The 19,871-nt window shown below is 43.1% G+C and overlaps 1 protein-coding gene across 1 annotated transcript in view; it reads right to left on the bottom strand.

Annotated features, from left to right (window-relative positions):
- FRMD4B (FERM domain containing 4B) overlaps nt 1-19,871 on the bottom strand; it is a 425,720-nt gene that overhangs the window by 395,850 nt on the left and 9,999 nt on the right. The gene's annotated exons all lie outside the window — the stretch shown is intronic.

The following is a 19,871-nucleotide window of genomic DNA, read 5'->3' as shown; positions in this document are numbered from 1 at the left end:
ATGAGGTCCCAATAGTTCATTTTTGCTTTTAATTCCCTTGCCTCTGGAGATGTGTCCAGTAAGAAATTTCTGCGGCTGAGGTCAGAGAGGTTTTTTCCTGCTTTCTCCTCTAGGGTTTTGATGGTTTCCTGTCGCACATTCAGGTCCTTTATCCATTTTGAGTTTATTTTTGTGAATGGTGTGAGAAAGTGGTCTAGTTTCAATCTTCTGCATGTTGCTGTCTAGTTCTCCCAGCAACATTTGTTAAAGAGACTGTCTTTTTTCCATTGGATATTCTTTCCCGCTTTGTCAAAGATTAGTTGGCCATACTTTCGTGGGTCCAATTCTGGAGTCTCTATTCTATTCCATTGGTCTATGTGTCTGTTTTTGTGCCAATACCATGCTGTCTTGATGATTACAGCTTTGTAGTAGAGGTTAAAGTCTGGGATTGTGATGCGTCCTGCTTTGGTTTTCTTCTTCAATATTACTTTGGCTATTCAGTGTCTTTTGTGTTTCCATGCAAATTTTAGGATCACTTGTTTTAGCTTGGAGAAGAATGCTGGTGCAATTTTGATTGGGATTGCATTGAATGTGTAGATTGCTCTGGGTAGGATTGACATTTTAACAATATTTATTATCCCAATCCATGAGCATGGAATGTTTTTCCATTTCTTTGTTATCTTCAATTTCCTTCATAAGCTTTCTATACTTTTCAGCATACAGATCTTTTACATCTTTGGTTAGGTTTACTCCTAAACCTAATTCTTGGTTTGCAATTGTGAATTGGGATTGTGCATTCTTGGTGCAATTGTGAATGGTATCAGTTTCTTTATTTGTCTTTCTGTTGTTTCATTATTGGTGTATAAAGATGCAACTTATTTCTGTACATTAATTTTGTATCCTGCGACTTTGCTGAATTCATGTATCAGTTCTAGCAGACTTTTGGTGGAGTCTATAAGGTTTTCCATGTATAGTATCATGTCATCTGCAAACGGTGAAAACCTGACGTCATCTTTGCCAATTTTGATGCCTTTGATTTCCTTGTGTTGTCTGATTGCTGATGCTAGCACTTCCAGCACTATGTTAAACAACAGTGGTGAGACTGGACATCCCTGTTGTGTTCCTGATCTCAGGGGAAAGCTCTCAGTTTTTCCCCATTGAGGATGATATTAGCTGTGGGCATTTCATAAATGGCTTTGATGATGTTTAAGTATGTTCCTTCTATCCCGACTTTCTCGAGGGTCTTTATTAAGAAAGGATACTGGGGGCACCTGGGTGGCTCAGTCGGTTAAGCGGCCGACTTCGGCTCAGGTCATGATCTCGCAGTCCGTGAGTTCGAGCCCCGCGTCGGGCTCTGTGCTGACAGCTCAGAGCCTGGAGCCTGTTTCAGATTCTGTGTCTCCCTCTCTCTGACCCTCCCCCGTTCATGCTCTGTCTCTCTCTGTCTCAAAAATAAATAAATGTTAAAAAATAAATAAATAAATAAATAAAAATAAGAAAGGATACTGTAGGGGCGCCTGGGTGGCGCAGTCGGTTAAGCGTCCGACTTCAGCCAGGTCACGATCTCGCGGTCCGTGAGTTCGAGCCCCGCGTCAGGCTCTGGGCTGATGGCTCGGAGCCTGGAGCCTGTTTCCGATGCTGTGTCTCCCTCTCTCTCTGCCCCTCCCCCGTTCATGCTCTGTTTCTCTCTGTCCCAAAAATAAATAAAATCGTTGAAAAAAAAAATTAAAAAAAAAAAAAAGGATACTGTATTTTTTTAAAAGCTTTTTCTTCCTCTATTGATAGGATCAGATGGTTCTTATCTTTTCTTTTAGTAATGTGATGTATCACATTGATTGATTTGTGAATAGTGAACCAGCCTTGCAGCCCAGGAATGAATCCCACTTGATCATGGTGAATAATTATTTTTATATACTGTTGAATTCGATTTGCTAGTATCTTGTTGAGAATTTTTACATCCATATTCATCAGGGATATTGGCCTGTAATTCTCTTTTTTTGCTGGGTCTCTGTCTGGTTTGGGAAACAAAGTAGCACTGGCTTCATAGAATGAGCCTGGAAGTTTTCCTTCCCTTTCAGTTTTTTGGAACAGCTTGAGAAGGATAGGTATTATCTCTGCTTTAAATGTCTGGTAGAATTCCCCAGGGAAGCCATCTGGTCCTGGACTCTTATTTGGTGGGAGATTTTTGATAACTGAATGAATTTCTTTACTAGTTATGGGTCTGTTAGAATTTTCTATTTCTTCCCATTTGAGTTTTGGAAGTGTGTCGGTGTTTAGGAATTTGTCCATTTCTTCCAGGTTGTCCAGTTTGTTGGCATATGATTTTTCATAGTATTCCCTGATAATTGCTTGTATTTCTGAGGGATTGGTTGTAATAATTTTCATTCATGATTTTATCTATTTGGGTCATCTCCCTTTTCTTTTTGAGAAGCCTGGCTAGAGACTTATCAATTTTGTTTATTTTTTCAAAAAACCAACTCTTGGTTTCATTGATCTGCTCTACTATTTTTTTAGATTCTATATTATTTATGCTCTGATCTTTATTATTTATCTTCTTCTGCTGGGTGTGGGGTGTCTTTGCTGTTCTGCTTCTAGTTCCTTTAGGTGTGCTGTTAGATTTTGTATTTGGGGTTTTTGTTTCTTGAGATAGGCCTGGATTGCAATGTATTTTCCTCTCAGGACTGCCTTTGCTGCATCTCAAGCATTTGGATTGTTGTATTTTCATTTTCATTTGTTTCCATATATTTTTTAATTTCTTCTCTAATTGCCTGGCTGACCCATTCATTCTTTAGTAGGGTGTTCTTTAACCTCCATGCTTTTGGAGGTTTTCTAGACTTTTTCCTGTGGTTGATTTCAAGCTTCATAGCATTGTGGTCTGAAAGTGTGCATGGTATGATCTCAATTCTTTCATACTTAGGAAGGGCTGTTTTGTGACCCAGTACGTGATCTATCTTGGACAATGTTCCTTGTACACTCAAGAAGAAAGTGTATTCTGTTGCTTTGGGATGCAGAGTTCTAAATATATCTGTCAAGTCCATCTGATCCAATGTATCATTCAGGGCCCTTGTTTCTTTATTGATCCTGTGTCTAGATGATCAATCCATTGTTGTAAGTGGAGTATTAAAGTCTCCTGCAATACCGCATTCTTATCAATAAGGTTGCTTATGTTTGTAATTGTTTTATATATTTGGGGGCTTCCATATTTGGTGCATAGACATTTATAATTGTTAGCTCTTCCTGATGGATAGACCCTGTAATTATTATATAATGCCCTTTTCCAGCTCTTGTTACAGCCTTTCATTTAAAGTCTAGTTGTCTAAGTATGGTTACTCCAGCTTTCTTTTAACTTCCAGTAGCATGATAGCTAGTTCTCCATCCCCTCACTTTCAATCTGAAGGTGTCCTGAGGTCTAAAATGAGTCTCTTGTAGAAAATAGATGGGTCCTCCTTTTTTTTAATCCATTCTGATACCCTATGTCTTTTGGTTGGAGCATTTAGTCCAGTTACATTCCAGTGTTATTGAAAGATATGGGTTTAGAGTCATTGTGATGTCTGTAGGTTTCATGCTTGTAGCGATGTCTCTGGTACTTTGTGGTCCTTGCAACATTTCACTCACAGGGTCCCCCTTAGGATCTCTTGTAGGCCTGGTTTAGTGGTGATGAATTCCTTCAATTTTTGTTTGTTTGGGAAAACCTTTATCTCTCCTTCTATTCTGAATGACAGACTTGCCAGGTAAAGGATTCTTGGTTGCAGATTTTTTCTGTTCATCACATTAAAGATTTCCTGCCATTCCTTTCTGGCCTGCCAAGTTTCAGTAGAGAGATCTGCCACTAGTCTTATTGGTCTCCCTTTATATGTTAGAGTGTGTTTATTTCTAGCTGCTTTCAGAAATTTCTCTTTATCCTTGTATTTTGTGAGTTTCACTATGATATGTTGTGCAGAAGATCGATTCAAGTTACGTCTGAAGTGAGTTCTCTGTGCCTCTTGGATTTCAATGCCTGTTTCCTTCCCCAGATCAGGGAATTTCTCAGCTATGATTTGTTCAAGTACACCTTCAGCCCCTTTCTCTCTCTCTCTCTCTCTCTCTCTCTCTCTTCTTCTGGAATTCCTATGATATGGATATTGTTCCATTTGATTGAATCACTTAGTTCTCTAAGTCTCCCTTTGTTCTCCTGGATTTTTTTATCTCTTTTTCTCAGCTTCCTCTTTTTCCATAATTTTATCTTCTAATTCACCAATTCTCCCCTCTGCCTCTTCAATCTGCATTGTGGCCACCTCCATTTTATTTTGCATTTCATTTACAGCATTTTTTTTAATTCATCATGAAAATTTTTTAGCCCCTTGATCTCTGTAGCAATAGATTCTCTGCTGTCCTCTTTGCTTTTTTCAAGACCAGCAATTAATTTGATGACTATTATTCTAAATCCTTCCTCAGTTATATTGCTTAATATAGCGGTTTTGATCAATTCATTAACTGTCGCTACTTCGTGGAATTTCTTTTGAGTTGAATTTTTCCCTTTCGCCATTTTGTCTAGTTTTCTGTCCCTTATGTGTTTTAAAAGCTTGTTGTGTGCTCTGCACCTGTGAGCACTGCTATATTAAAGGAGGATCATACACTGTCCAGGGCCTGGCCCTTCAGGAGGTGTTTTTTCGGAGATTGTTACTTGCTCTCTATTGTTGTGACTTTGGTTATTTTATTACCCTACTTGTAGTGATATTTTGGACCCTCCACCAGATGTGCTTTGATTTGCTCCTTGGAGTAGCCCTGTAAAGGAAAACAGATAGACAAACAGGAGACAAAAACATGCAAACACACAAACAACACAAACAAACAAAAATGAAAAACTGAAGACTAAAACCAAAAACCCAAAAACACCAACTACAAGTAAAGAAGAGGGTGGAGGCAGTGCCGATGGAAGAGCACATACAAAGCGAGAAATGACAGGAGTGGGGGAAGGGGGAGGGAAGAAAAAATAAACATTGACTAGGCAGAGAGACTAAAAGGCTTAATCCAGAGAGAGAGAGAGAGAGAGAGAGGAAAATAAAGAAGGAGGCGGGGCAAACAAAACGAAGATAAAGTTACCCACACAGAGAAACTATATGGCTTGATTATTCCAGAGAGAGAGAAAGGAGTGTAAAGAAGATGGTGTAGAATGTGTATCAAGACAATGGATTAAATATGTCTGTTTAGACAGACCAATAACCAGAGTAACCAGCCTAGGGGAGGAAAGAGATACGGAGGAGAAATGGGGGCGGGGAGAATATATCTATATATCCAGAATTGACCTAGATTTAATCCAGACAATGCTGCATCCCTCGTCGGGAGGGGCTTTCCACAGGGTGTGAGCCGCTCGGGTAGTTACACAGTTACCCAGTGCAAAGGGGCGTGATTTGGTGTAGTCTGGACCCACCTCCACTGTGGGCCCCGGGAGTAATCCCTGAGGCCCCGCTTTGGTGGTGGTGGTGGTGGGAAATGGTGATCCCCAGTCTCTTCTCCATGGAGCTGGACCGCTGGACTCCATTTGAGTCATCACCATTGCACCGCGGGGGCAGACAGGCGGGTCCTTTTCGTTCCACCAACTCCCCTGACCTGGGCTGGCTAGGATTCAAAGTCCCGCTCCATGCACTCTGGCACTGGGGAAGCACCTCTCAGTGGGAGGATATGTGGTCCTGTCTGGCTTTGTCTGTGCCACCACACTACAGGGAGGACTGACTTCTCCTCTTGTGGACCAAGAGCCGCCGCCCTCCCCGCAAGCCCCTGGGGTGGTGGACGGTGGACTCAGGCAGGCTTTGTCTTTTCCCACAGCACTCCAGGGAGACATCTGCCTTTTCCTCCTGCAGACTGCACCCTCACCCAGCCACTGAGCCTAGGGGTGGTGGACACAGGCAGATTTTGTACTGTCGCGCAGCTCCAGGAAGGGAACCGCTTTTTCCAACTGCAGACTGAGCCCCTGACCTACCATCACACCCAGGCTGGCTCCCCTCCTCCCCAGGTGTGTGAAGAGGGAGCCGGCTCCAGTCTGAAGAAAGCCCCACAGTTAGAGATCAGATCCCTCTCAGTCTCAGTCCAAGGTCTTTATCCTGTCCAGATAGGGTCCTACAATTCCCTAGCATCTCTTTCTCTTCCCTTTGTCTCTCTGCAGAAGGCGGTCCCTGCCCTCCATGCCCACGCAGCCTTTTTTTTTAAATCTCCCCCGTTTCACAGTTACCCACCTATCTTTTCTCCAGCTTTCCCATTTTCTTCCTAGTAGATGCAATCTCTTTTCCTCCCAGGCTCTGGTGTTCAAAGTCGTTTGGCTTCTGCACCTCTTTGTTTGAGAGACATGGGAAGTATGGATCCCCCTACTTCTCCAGCATGTTGGCCCAATCATCTATAAACATTGATTAAAAGCCCACCTTAGTCATGCACTGTACCAGGTCCTAGGGAAGACAAGACATATAAAATTTGCTTCACGTCCCCGGACACCATACACTCTAAACTCAAAAAGCCTAAAACTTTATTTTCTGTAAAAAAGCCTTGACCTTAGGTAAGTTTTGAAGGGCATGTTTTATGTTATTACCGCTAAACAATGAGGCTGACCCAATAGAATTAGTATTATAGAATTATCTAACCCAAAGGCAACCTTTTAATACCCACAAGAGCTTTTTATTCAAAGACTCTACATACATTTGCCACAGGCTCTCAAGGAAATTATATGCAACATTCAATTACCTTTGTAGGTACAAATTATCCATTGCTGTCTTCTCTAATGAGAATAGGGCTTATAACCTCTACTTGCCTGAAATAACACCCATAATACACTATAGTAGACATGTAGCTGGATGGGTTAACATCAGCTCATAAACTCTGATGGCTTTTATTCTTCTGTTTTGACATGTCTCATGGCTGTGTGGTACAAACAGATGGAATAACCGTGGTAGTCTTCACAAGCTTGTGTAATATGTGGTGGGTAGTTTCTGCACCGTAATTAGTATTTTGGATCCTCACTCATTGATTTGGCAAAGAAAAAACAGTCGCCCATATTTGACAGTTGCAGTCCCGACTGGCCAAGCTAATTATGTTGAACGGGAACATTTGTTCCCCAAAGTCTCTGCTGGTGACATAGGCCGTGATGAAGCTTTTATCTCCCCAGTCATGGTTGTTCCATGGCATGCATCTTGAAGAAACCCTTTGGAAAACAGTGAACATGCACAATATAATCCTTCCAGCTTCTCCTCCCTGGAACCAGCTCTGTTCGTCTGCAGACTACTGTTTAGCAACCACGGGGACAGGAAAACAAAGAAGCAGTAGGAAAGAGGACAATCCATTATTACAAGAACAAATCACCTGACTCTCGAATTGTGGTTCCTGTTAAAATTTCCCTAACGCTCTTTGTGGGTTGGAGGCTGCGTGCCTGAAGGACAGATCACGGCATTTCAGTCAAGCACACATGGATTCAAATTCTAGTTCCCTATTCAAGGGCTGCATGCTTTTAGGAGACTTACCCTGTGTAAGCATAGTTTCTCTTCTGTAAAACTAGGATAGCGATGCGTACCTCACAGGGTTGTTGTAGAGGCTAACTAAATAGTGGCTATAGTGTGATGAGTACAAAGCTGGTGCTCAAGAGATTTTTTTCTCCTTCCTCTTCTATCTATATTACTTCTAGAATGTTCACATCAAAGGACATGGTTGCTCGTGCACCAAATTTTTATAGATGTTTTCAAAGCCTTTGGTAACTAAATGCTGGGTTGTTTGTTTTTTTTTAAACTATAAGCACCAGACAAAAGAATCAAGTGGAATGTTCAAGTGTTTTACTGCCAACATTTAACATGCTATCCCTGACAATTATTCTGCTTCTCCCATACCACTCCCTGCTCTTTTCAGCTGATACTCCGGTTAGAACTATTTATCTTCACCTTTGCTGCTGGTGGGGTGACTTGCTCTGTGCACAGTCAACCCTGAAGAGAACAATGACCTGTCATTTGTTCCAGCCAGCTTAGCAGGCTCATCTGTCTTATGGCCACTGACACCAGCTGCTGTTTGCAAGTCATTGCTGGGCTGAGCAGCAGCGGTTTCAGAATGCACAGAGGACCCGAAGGCCATTTGCTCTTGTATTCTAGTTCTTACATAGAGCCCCGGCCACTTTCCCTCTGGCAAACTCAGCATTGTTGGGATGAACCATGTGGTGTTTCCCCAGCGCTGCCAGACTCTCTGCGGTACATGCGCCACCAACTGTCAGCTCTGGCTGGGACTCCTATCTCAGAAGGGCCAAAGAATTATTTCAGGCAACGACACCGGAGAGGTCCATGAAGAATGGACAAGGAGAGTCCTATTTTCTTGGTTTAAGCAACAGAACGCTCTGTACTCCTCTTCTGTCCTCCCCAAACGAGGATGATCTGGGATAGATTGTGGCTGGGTGTGGCCAATGGCTACTGTGGGGGGAAGGGTGGGGAAAGTAGTTTCTACAGTGTCAGGAGCCAACAGGATTGTGAGGATGGCACAAACGTATCTAATGGCAATTGATCTTTTTAAATGTTTATTTTGGAGTGAGTGGATGAGAAGGGGAGGGGCAGAAAGAGGGAGACAGAGGATCTAAAGTGAGCTCTGTGCTGACAGCAAGCATTACACCCTTCCATCACCGATGAGGGGGGTGCAAGCGTTACATTGCCATCTCACCAAGAGAGGGTATAAGGAATTGAAACAAGGCTGCCCTAGAAGGGCAAAGAATATGACTGGCATACCGTAGGCAGCTGTTAGGGATGTGGTGATGAGCTCTTGTCGTAGGGCTCAGGCATTGGTATACGATCTTCAGATGTTAGTACCAAAAATATGTGCCCAACTCCTAACTTAATAGTGGGTTACTTTGACAATAGAAGCAATAATGCTAGTATGAGTAACAAGAAATATTTCTCCTTGCATAAGCTTATATCAGAGGGGGTAACCACTGCTAGTTAACAATAAAATGAAAACAACCTAACTGTAAACTAAATATCAAACCAGTTGTTGACCCAACACAGGTATGCAATCAAGGAAAGATTAAACCAAGTAAAAGGAGCTCAGCAAACACAAACCTTGCCTGTTCACCAAAAACATCACCTCTAGCATTTCTAGTGTTAGAGGCACTGCCTGCCCGGGGACATTCATTAAATGGCCTTGGTATCCTGACCTGCAAATCACTTGTTCCCTAAACAGAGATTAGTAAGAATGGCCACATGAGGGTTTTACTGTCTCTTACTTCCAAGCTGTGAAACTGACCTTCCCGTGAAGAAGCAAGAATAGGACGAGAAGACAAGAAAGCCCTATGGAGCTTTAATTCACTGGCCCAAAGAGCCTACACCAACACGACCAGTAGGGACAACAAATCTCCCCATGGGCCAACAATTTAGGTTGGGGTGACCTCAGAGAATAAAATCTGCTCCGAGGGATTTAGATTTACACTTACCAGTCAAAAGTACAACCTCACTTATTGATCCAAAATACTTGATCAATGCCGTAGGTACTATACATGTACTCTGCCAGAGTTTCCTTTTGGGGTGGGTGGTTGTTTGCTCCACATTAAGTCCAGGGTTATTAAATGGTGACGCTGGCAGTGGTGTTTTCTCCTCTTCTATAAAGAGTTCCAAGGCGACCATTTTGGGAGAGCCAAGCGGTAGCTGGGCTGCTTCTGGATCCCTCGCTGCTTCGGGTTCCCTGTCGGGCGTCCTAGCAGTGGCCCAGTGGAAAAATAAGAGAAGATGTCAGAAGACACTCAGGTAACCAAAGATGTGAATGAAGAGCCTACTGAAATACCATCAGAAGACGATGGGACGGGGCTGCTGTCCAGAGGTAGAGTCCAGTTTCCGGGAGGATGTAGAATGAGCTGGAGGAATGCAGTGTCACAGTGGATGAGAGGTGTCCGGCCGGTAGAAGAAATGTTGCATGTCCCCGACGCTGGCTGGGGAAATGTGGTGTATGTCGTCACCTATCCCAAAGATAACAAAAGAACGATGGGTGAGACAGATGCCTGCATCTTCAGGAATGAAAGGGAAAAGAGCAATCTGGGAAACCTCTGATTTAAGATGCTTTTAGGTACATTTTTTTTTTTTTTTTGAGAGAGAGACAGAACACAAGTGTGGAAGGGGCAGAGAACGAGACAGACGGTATCTGAGGCAGGCTGCGGGTTCAGAGCCGCCAGCACAGGGGCAACCCAGGGCTCGAAACCACATATCAAGAGAGCATGACCTGAGCCAAAATGGGACGCTTAACCCACTGAACCACCCAGGCGCCGCAGAAAGCATCGGATTTAAAAGCGGCATCACTGCTACATTGCCAATGATGGGTTGCAGATGAAAGCGTGACACGTGACACGCCTCCGTCACCGATGGGGTGCCGCGAGTGTGACCTAACCTTAACCCCTAACCCTAACCCCTGACCCCAACCCTAACAGATGCTGGCTTCTTCAGCTGTGAAAGTGAAAAGAGCCATTCAGGAAGCATCAGATTTGATAGTGGCATCGCAACTCCATCGCCAATGAAGGGGTGCAAGCATGAGACTCCTCCATCGCTATTGGGGGCTGGTGCAGGCATGACAGTGATGGAGGGGTGGCACGCCTGCACCCCCCCATTGGCACATTTTTGGGTGAAATATTGTTGACACATTTCTTGTACTAATTTTAGGCATACATCCTCGTGATTCCATATGTCTGTAAATATGTTGTATGTAACCACAAGTGTAGCTATCACGTGAAAGCGTGCCACACTATTTTTGCAGGAATGACTCTATTCCGTTGGCTCTACCTTGTATCCCTAGTACTTATTCGTTCCATAGATGGAAGCCAGTATCTCTCTCTCAAAGGTGTCAATTTTTTATCTAACCTAAGTATTTTGGTGGTAAGCACAATTACCTCTTGTTCAGCATGTGTAAATTGGTGGGCTATTTTTCTGTGAACATTGCTTAAAGCATTACAAATGATGTCATTCTATTAATAAATTTGGTTTCATTCTTCACTTGCAAGAAAGGAAAAGGAAAAGATTTCTTTGTGTCCCAGGCCCTGTCACTAAGATCCATCCCAATCTGGAGAACAGGCTAAGTTGCCCAGAGCAACTTCAATGCCTCAGCTGAGCGGCCATGGCCTTCAGCATTGTAGGACTTCCCACGGTGGCCAGCAGAGGGCGTGCGAGCACCACAAACCGGAAGGGGCGGGTTCCTCTCCATGCGCGGTGATAGCCGGCAGAGGGCGCCCCATGAGCTTTTCTGACCCAGGGCACCTCAGAGCAGGAAAGGCTTCTGTCGCTCCCAGAGCACTCAGGGCCTCTGCCCTTGCCTGAGGACAGAGACCAGAGCGGCGTTTCCAGCAGGTTCTGCCGCCCTCCCCAGGGGAGACCTTGGGAGCCTTGCAGCAACTTGGTGTCTCCTGAGTCGCCAGAGAGAAGCTGCCTTGTTGCACTGAGTGTTGAGGAGAGGGCCCTGGGTGGCTTCCCTGGGCACTGGCCAGTCGGTCAGCAGCACAGGCCCTTGCATTTTGTGGGCTGTTCCCGTGTTTCATTCCTCACTTTCCCGGACAGTATTTGAACAAGACGTATTTTATTAAAGGACCCGTGGATCGAGGGGTCTCACGACATCACATCATGGATGCCGTGGATGGTTTGCTCCAGATTCAGGCTGGTTTCCAGGGAGAAATCCTGACAGAAATTCAGAAGACCGGGAGCTGCTTTCAGTTAGGATGTGAATACATGAAATATTCGTCTCAGGACCTTCTAGAAGAATGAGCTGGGACCCACTCTCCGAGTCCTGCTGGAACCAGAGACCGAGGTAAGGGCACAAACTGTCCCCCACATCATACATGCTTTTAAAAAATTTCATGCTTATTTTTCCCACATAGGGAAGTGATTGAAAACTACAGAAAACCTGGTAGGTAGGTGTCATTAACCTTATGTTATTTTTTAGCTCAAATTCCAGTTGGTAATGGTAGAGTGTAATATTAGTTTCAGGTGTACAATATAGAGCAACACTTCCACACGTCATCCGGTGCTCATCCCAGGTGCACGTCTTAATCCCCATCACCTGTTTCATCCATTCCTTTCCCCCCCCCCCCCCCCCGCCATCCCACTGTGGAAACCCTCAGTTTGTTTCCTAGTTAAGAGTCTGTTTGTTCGTTACTGTCCCCTTTTTCCCCCCCTTTGTTTTCTTTCATTTCCATGTGTTAGTGAAATCACCTGGTATTTGTCTTTGTCTGACAGGCTTATTTCACCCAGCATAACATTCTCTCGCTCCATCCACCTCGTGGCAAATGATGAGATTTCATGTTTTTATGGCTAAATAATGTTCCATCCCATATACTACATCTCAGTTTATTCATCAGTTGATGGAAGCTTGGGCAATTTCTGTAATTTGGCTGCTGTAGAAAATGCTGCTATAAACATCAGGGTGCATGTATCCCTTTGAAGTATTATTTTTGTATTCTTTGTGTAAATACCTTGTAGTGAAATTGCTGGATTGTAAGGTAGTTCTGTTTTCAATTTTTTGAGGAATCTCCATGATGTTGTCCAGAGTGGCTGCACCAGTTTGCATTTCTACTAGCCATGCAAGAGGGTTCCTCTTTCCCCACATCCTTGGCAACACGTGTGGTTTCGTCATTCATTGATTTTAGTCATTCTGACAGATGTAAGGTGGTATCTCATTGTACTTTTGGATTGTATTTCCCTGATGATCAGTGTTGAGCATCTTTTCATGAGTCTCTTGGCTATCTGTGTGTCTTCTTTGGGAAAATGTCTCTTAATGTCTTCTGCCCACTTTTAATTGGATTTCTCATTTTTTGGATGTTGTATAACCTTATATGTTTTGGATACCAGCCTTTTATCAGTTGTTGTTTGCAAATATCTTCCATTCTGTAGGTTACATTTAATTTTGTTTATTGTTTCCTTTGTTATAGAAGCTTTTTATTTTTATCAAGTCCCATTATTTTTGCTTGTGTTTCCCTTACATCAGGAGACGTATCTACAAAGAAGTTGGTACAGCCAGTGTCAAATAAGTTACCGCCTGTGTTTTCCTCTGGGGTTTTTGTGGTTTCAGGTTTCACACATGGGTCTTTATCCATTTGGAATTTATTTTTGTGTATGTTGTAAGAAAGTGTTCCACGGGGCGCCTGGGTGGCGCAGTCGGTTAAGCGTCCGACTTCAGCCAGGTCACGATCTCGCGGTCCGTGAGTTCGAGCCCCGCGTCGGGCTCTGGGCTGATGGCTCAGAGCCTGGAGCCTGTTTCCAATTCTGTGTCTCCCTCTCTCTCTCTGCCCCTCCCCTGTTCATGCTCTGTCTCCCTCTGTCCCAAAAAATAAATAAATGTTGAAAAAAAAAATTTTAAAAAAAAGAAAGTGTTCCGTGTTTGTTTGCATGTTGCTGTCTAGTTTTCCTAAAACCATATGTTAAAGACTTTTTTTATGTTTGTTTATTTTGTGAATATAATTTATTGTCAAATTGGCTTACATACAACCCCACTGCTCATCCCAACAAATGCCCTCCTCAGTGTCCATCACCCATTTTCCCTCTCCCCCACCCCCCCATTCACACTTAGTTTGTTCTCTGTATTTAAGGATGTTGTGGTTTGCCTCGCTCCCTCTCTGTTTGTGCCTATTTTTTTCCCCTTCCCTTCCCCCATGGTCTTCTGTTCAGTTTCTCACAATCCACATATGAGTGAAAACATAGGATATCTGTCCTTCTCTGACTTATTTCACTCAGTATACTACCCTCCAGTTCCATTCATGTTGCTGCAAATGGCATGATTTCATTCTTTCTCATTGCCAAGTAGTATTCCATTGAATATATAAGCCACGTTAATTTTATCCATTCATCAGTTGATGGACATTTAGGCTCTTTCCATAATTTGGCTCTTGTTGAAAGTGCTGCTATAAACATTGGTGTACAAGTGCCCCTATGCATCAGCACTCCTGTATCCCTTGGGTAAATTCCTGGTAGTGTTATTGCTGGGTCATAGGGTACCTCTACTTTTAATTTTTTGAGAAACCTCCACACTGTGTTCCAGAGAGCTGCACCAGTTTGCATTCCTACCAACAGTGCAAGAGGTTTCCTGTTTCTCCACACCCTTGTCAGCAGCGTCTGTAGTTTCCTAATTTGTCCATTTGAGCCACTCTGGCTGGTGTAAAGTGGTATCTCAGTGTGATTTGATTTGTATTTCCCTGATGATGAGTGAGGTTGAGCATCTTTTCATGTGCCTGTTGGCCATCTGTATTTTTGAGAGAGAGAGAGACAGAGACAGAGAATACAGAGGAGGGACAGAGAGAGAAGGAGAGAGAATCCCAAGCAGGCTCTGCACTGACGTGGGGTCCAAACTCATGAACCCTGACATCATGACCTGATCTGAATGCAAGAGTCAGATGCTTAAGTGACTGAGCCACCCATGTACCCCAAGACTATCTTTTCCATTGGATATTCTTTCCCACTTTGACCATATACTTGTGAGTTCATTTCTGGGTTTCCATTCTATTGATCTGTGTGTGTGTGTGTGTGTGTGTGTGTGTGTGTGTGTGTGTTTTCCCTCAGTACCATACTGTTCTGATCACTATAGCTTTGTAATAAAACCTAAAGTCTGGAATTGTGATGCCTCCAGCGTTGCTTGTCTTCTACAAGTTTTGTTTTGGCTGTTTGGGGTCGTTTGTGTTTCCATACAAATTTTAGGATTATTCATTGAAGTTCTGTGAAAAATATTTTGTTGGAGGCTTCTGGGAAGATGGTGGCATAGAAGGACGCTGGGCTCACCACGTTCTGCGGGTCACTTAGATTCCACCCACACCTGCCTAAATAACCCAGAAAATTGCCAGAAGACTCACAGAACGGAGTCTCCGGAACCAAGCGTAGACAAGAGGTCCATGGAAGAGGGTAGGAAGGGCGGAGAGGCGGTGCGCGCTACATGGACTGGCGGGAGGGAGCCGGGGTGGAGGGGCAGCCCGCTGGCAAAGAGGAGCCCCTGAGTCTGCCTTGCAAAAGTGGAGGGGCTGGACAGAGTGTGTTCTGACAGCAAGCGGGACTTAACATCTGGAAGGTTATAAGTTAGATCTGCTCGGAAAACGGGAGGGCTGGAGGACAATGGGAGGGAGAGTTGTTGAGCCCTGGACAACAGAGCGCAGCTTGGTGGGGAACAAAGGCGCTAGCCAGCGCCATCTTCCTCGCCCATCCCCCATCCAAAATCCCAAAGGGAACCAGTTCCTGTCAGGGAACTTGCGTGCACCGTGCAAACACCCAACGCTGTGCTTCTGCGGATCCATCCCTCCGGCGGGTCTGACTCCCTCCCGGTGCCGCAGGGCCCATCCCGAAGCGGATACCCAAAGGAAAAGGGAGCTGAGCCTGCCCCTCCCAACCCTGTGCACCTGGCCGATCAACCCCAGCTAATATGCCAGATCCCCAGCACCACAAGCCTGGCAGTGTGCAAGTAGCCCAGACGGGCCACGCCACCCCACAGTGAATCCCGCACCTAGGAGAAGGGAAGAGAAGGTACACACCAGTCTGACTGTGGCCCCAGCGGTGGGCTGGGGGCAGACATCAGGTCTGACTGCGGCCCCGCCCACCAATGCAAGTTATTCAAGACAGCACAGGCGAAGTGCCCTGCTGTTCCACACCACTCCAGGGACTATCCAAAATGATGGAATGGAAGAATTGCCCATAAAAAAACCTCCAGGAAATAATGACAGCTAATGAACTGATCAAAAACGATTTAAACAATATAACAGAAAGTGAATTTAGAATAATAGTCATAAAATGAATTGCTGGGCTTGAAAACAGTATAAAGGACAGCACAGAATCTATTGCTACAGAGATCAAGGGACTAAGGAACAGCCAGGAGGAGCTAAAAAATGCTATTAATGAGCTGCAAAATAAAATGGAGATGACCACAGCTTGGATTGAAGAGGCAGAGGAGAGAATAGGTGAACTAGAAGATAAAATTATGGAAAAAGAAGAAGCTGAGAAAAAGAGAGATAAAAAAATCCAGGAGTATGAGGGGAAAATTAGAGAACTAAGTGATGCACTAAAGAGAAATAATCTATGCATAATTGGTATTCCAGAGGAGGAAGAGAGAGGGAAAGGTGCTGAAGGTGTACTTGAAGAAATCATAGCTGAGAAATTCCCTGATCTGGGGAAGGAAAAAGGCATTGAAATCCAAGAGGCACAGAGAACTCCCTTCAGACGTAACTTGAATCGATCTTCTGCACAACATATCATAGTGAAACTGGCAAAATGCAAGGATAAAGAGAAAATTCTGAAAGCAGCTAGGGATAAACGTGCTCTAACATATAAAGGGACACTGATAAGACTCGTGACGGATCTCTCTACTGAAACTTGGCAGGCCAGAAAGGAATGGCAGGAAATCTTCAATGTGATGAACAGAAAAAATATGCAGCCAAGAATCCTCTATCCAGCAAATCTGTCGTTTAGAATAGAAGGAGAGATAAAGGTCTTCCCAAACAAAAACTGAAGGAATTCATCACCACTAAACCAGCCCTACAAGAGATCCTAAGGGGGATCCTGTGAGACAAAGTACCAGAGATATCGCTACAAGCATGAAACCTACAGACATCACAATGACTCTAAACCCATATCTTTCTATAACACTGAATGTAAATGGACTAAATGCGCCAACCAAAAGACATAGAGTATCAGAATGGATAAAAAAACAAGACCCATTTGCTGTCCACAAGAGACTCATTTTAGACCTGAGGACACTTTCATATTGAAAGTGAGGGGATGGAGAACTATCTATCATGCTACTGAAAGTCAAAAGAAAGCTGGAGTAGCCATACTTATATAAGACAAACTAGACTTTAAATTAAAGGCTGTAGCAAGAGATGAAGAAGGGCATTATATAATAATTACAGGGTCTATCCATCAAGAAGAACTAACAATTATAAATGTCTATGCGCCGAATACCCAAGCCCCCAAATATATAAAACAATTACAAACATAAGCAACCTTATTGACAAGGATGTGGTAATTGCAGGGGACTTTAATACCGCACTTACAACAATGGATAGATCATCTAGACACATGGTCAATAAAGAAACAAGGGCCCGGGATGATACATTGGATCAGATGGACTTGACAGATATATTTAGAACTCTGCATCCCAAAGCAACAGAATATACTTTCTTCTCGAGTGCACATGGAACATTCTCCAAGATAGATCACATACTGGGTCACAAAACAGCCCTTCATAAGTATACAAGAATTGAGATCATACCATGCATACTTTTGGGCCACAATGCTATGAAGCTTGAAATCAACCACAGGAAAAAGTCTGGAAAACCTCCAAAAGCATGGAGGTTAAAGAACACCCTACTAAAGAATGAATGGATCAGCCAGGCAATTAGGGAAGAAATTAAAAAATATATGGAAACAAACGAAAATGAAAATGCAACAATCCAAACGCTTTGGGATGCAGCGAAGGCAGTCCTGAGAGGAAAATACATTGCAATCCAGGCCTATCTCAAGAAACAAGAAAAATCCCAAAAACAAAATCTAACAGCACACCTAAAAGAAATAGAAGCAGAACAGCAAAGGCAGCCTCAACCCAGCAGAAGAAGAGAAATAATAAAGATCAGAGCAGAAATAAACAATATAGAATCTAAAAAAACTGTAGAGCACATCAACGAAACCAAGAGTTGGTTTTTTGAAAAAATAAACAAAATTGATAAGCCTCTAGCCAGGCTTCTCAAAAAGAAAAGGGAGATGACCCAACTAGATAAAATCATGAATGAAAATGGAATTATTACAACCAATCCCTCAGAAATACAAGAAATTATCAGGGAATATTATGAAAAATTATATGCCAACAAACTGGACAACCTGGAAAAAGGGACAAATTCCTAAGCACCCACACACTTCCAAAACTCAAACAGGAGGAAATCGAAACCTTGAACAGACCCATAACCAGCGAAGAAATTGAATCAGTTGTCAAAAATCTCCCAACAAATAAGAGTCCAGGACCAGATGGCTTCCCTGGGGAATTCTACCAGACATTTAAAGCAGAGATAATACCTATCCTTCTCAAGCTGTTCCAAAAAACTGAAAGGGAAGGAAAACTACCAGACTCATTCTATGAAGCCAGTGTTACTTTGTTTCCCAAACCAGGCAGAGACCCAGCAAAAAAAAAAAAAAAAAAAAAAAAAAGAGAACTACAGGCCAATATCCCTGATGAATATGGATGCCAAAATTCTCAATAAGATGCTAGCAAATCGAATTTAACAGCTTATAAAAAGGATTATTCACCATGATCAAGTGGGATTCATTCCTAGGATGCAGGACTGGTTCAACATTTGCAAATCCATCAACGTGATACATCACATTAATAAAAGAAAAGATAAGAATCATATGATCCTGTCAATCCATGCAAAAAAAGCATTTGACAAAATTCAGCATCCTTTCTTAATAAAAACCCTCAAGAAAGTCAAGATAGAAGGAACATACTTAAACATCATAAAAGCCATTTATGAAAAGCCCACAGCTAACATCATCCTCAATGGGGAAAAACTGAGAGCTTTTTCCCTGAGATCAGGAACACGACAGGGATGTCCACTCTCACCGCTGTTGTTTAACATAGCGTTGGAAGTTCTAGCATCAGCAATCAGACAACAAAAGGAAATCAAAGGCATCAAAATTGGCAAAGATGAAGTCAAGCTTTCACTTTTTTCAGATGACATGATAGTATACATGGAAAATCCGATAGACTCCACCAAAAGTCTGCTAGAACTGATACATGAATTCAGCAAAGTTGCAGGATACAAATTCAATGTACAGAAATCCGTTGCATTCTTATACACGAATAATGAAGCAACAGAAAGACAAATAAAGAAACTGATCCCATTCACACTTGCACCAAGAAGCATAAAATACCTAGGAATAAATCTAACCAAAGATGTACAAGATCTGTATGCTGAAAACTATAGAAAGCTGATGAAGGAAATTGAAGAAGATATAAAGCAATGGGAAAACATTCAGTACTCATGGGTTGGAAGAATGAATATTGTTAAAATGTCAATACTACCCAAAGCTATCTACACATTCAATGCAATCCCAGTCAAAATTGCACCATCATTCTTCTCAAATCCAGAACAAGCAATCCTAAAATTCATATGGAAGCACAAAAGGCTCCGAATAGCCAAAGTAATCTTGAAGAAGAAGACCAAAGCAGGAGGCATCACAATCCCAGACTTTAGCCTCTACTACAAAGCTGTAATCATCCAGACGGCATGGTATTGGCACAAAAATAGACACATAGACCAATGGAATAGAATAGAAACCCCAGAACTAGACCCACAAACGGATGGACAACTAATCTTTGACAAAGCAGGAAAGAACATCCAATGGAAAAAAGACAGTCTCTTTAACAAATGGTGCTGGGAGAACTGGACAGCGACATGCAGAAGGTTGAAACTAGACCACTTTCTCACACCATTCACAAAAATAAACTCAAAATGGATGAAGGACGTGAATGTGAGACAGGAAACCATCCAAACCCTAGAGGAGAAAGCAGGAAAAAACCTCTCTGACCTCAGCCGTAGCAATCTCTTACTTGACACATCCCCAAAGGCAAGGGAATTAAAAGCAAAAATGAACTATTGGGACCTTATGAAGATAAAAAGCTTCTGCACAGCAAAGGAAACAACCAACAAAACTAAAAGGCAACCAACGGAATGGGAAAAGATATTTCCAAATGACATATCGGACAACGGACTAGTATCCAAAATCTATAAAGAGCTCACCAAACTCCACACCCGAAAAACAAATAATCCAGTGAAGAAATGGGCAGAAAACATGAAGAGACACTTCTCTAAAGAAGACATCCGGATGGCCAACAGGCACATGAAAAGATGCTCAACGTCGCTCCTCATCAGGGAAACACAAATCAAAACCACACTCAGATACCACCTC

The sequence above is a fragment of the Puma concolor genome, chromosome A2 (genome assembly GCF_028749965.1).
Source record: "Puma concolor isolate L17-30 chromosome A2, mPumCon1.1.hap2, whole genome shotgun sequence".
Classification (NCBI taxonomy): Eukaryota; Metazoa; Chordata; class Mammalia; order Carnivora; family Felidae; genus Puma; species Puma concolor.
This window is presented reverse-complemented; position numbering and strand designations above follow the sequence as displayed.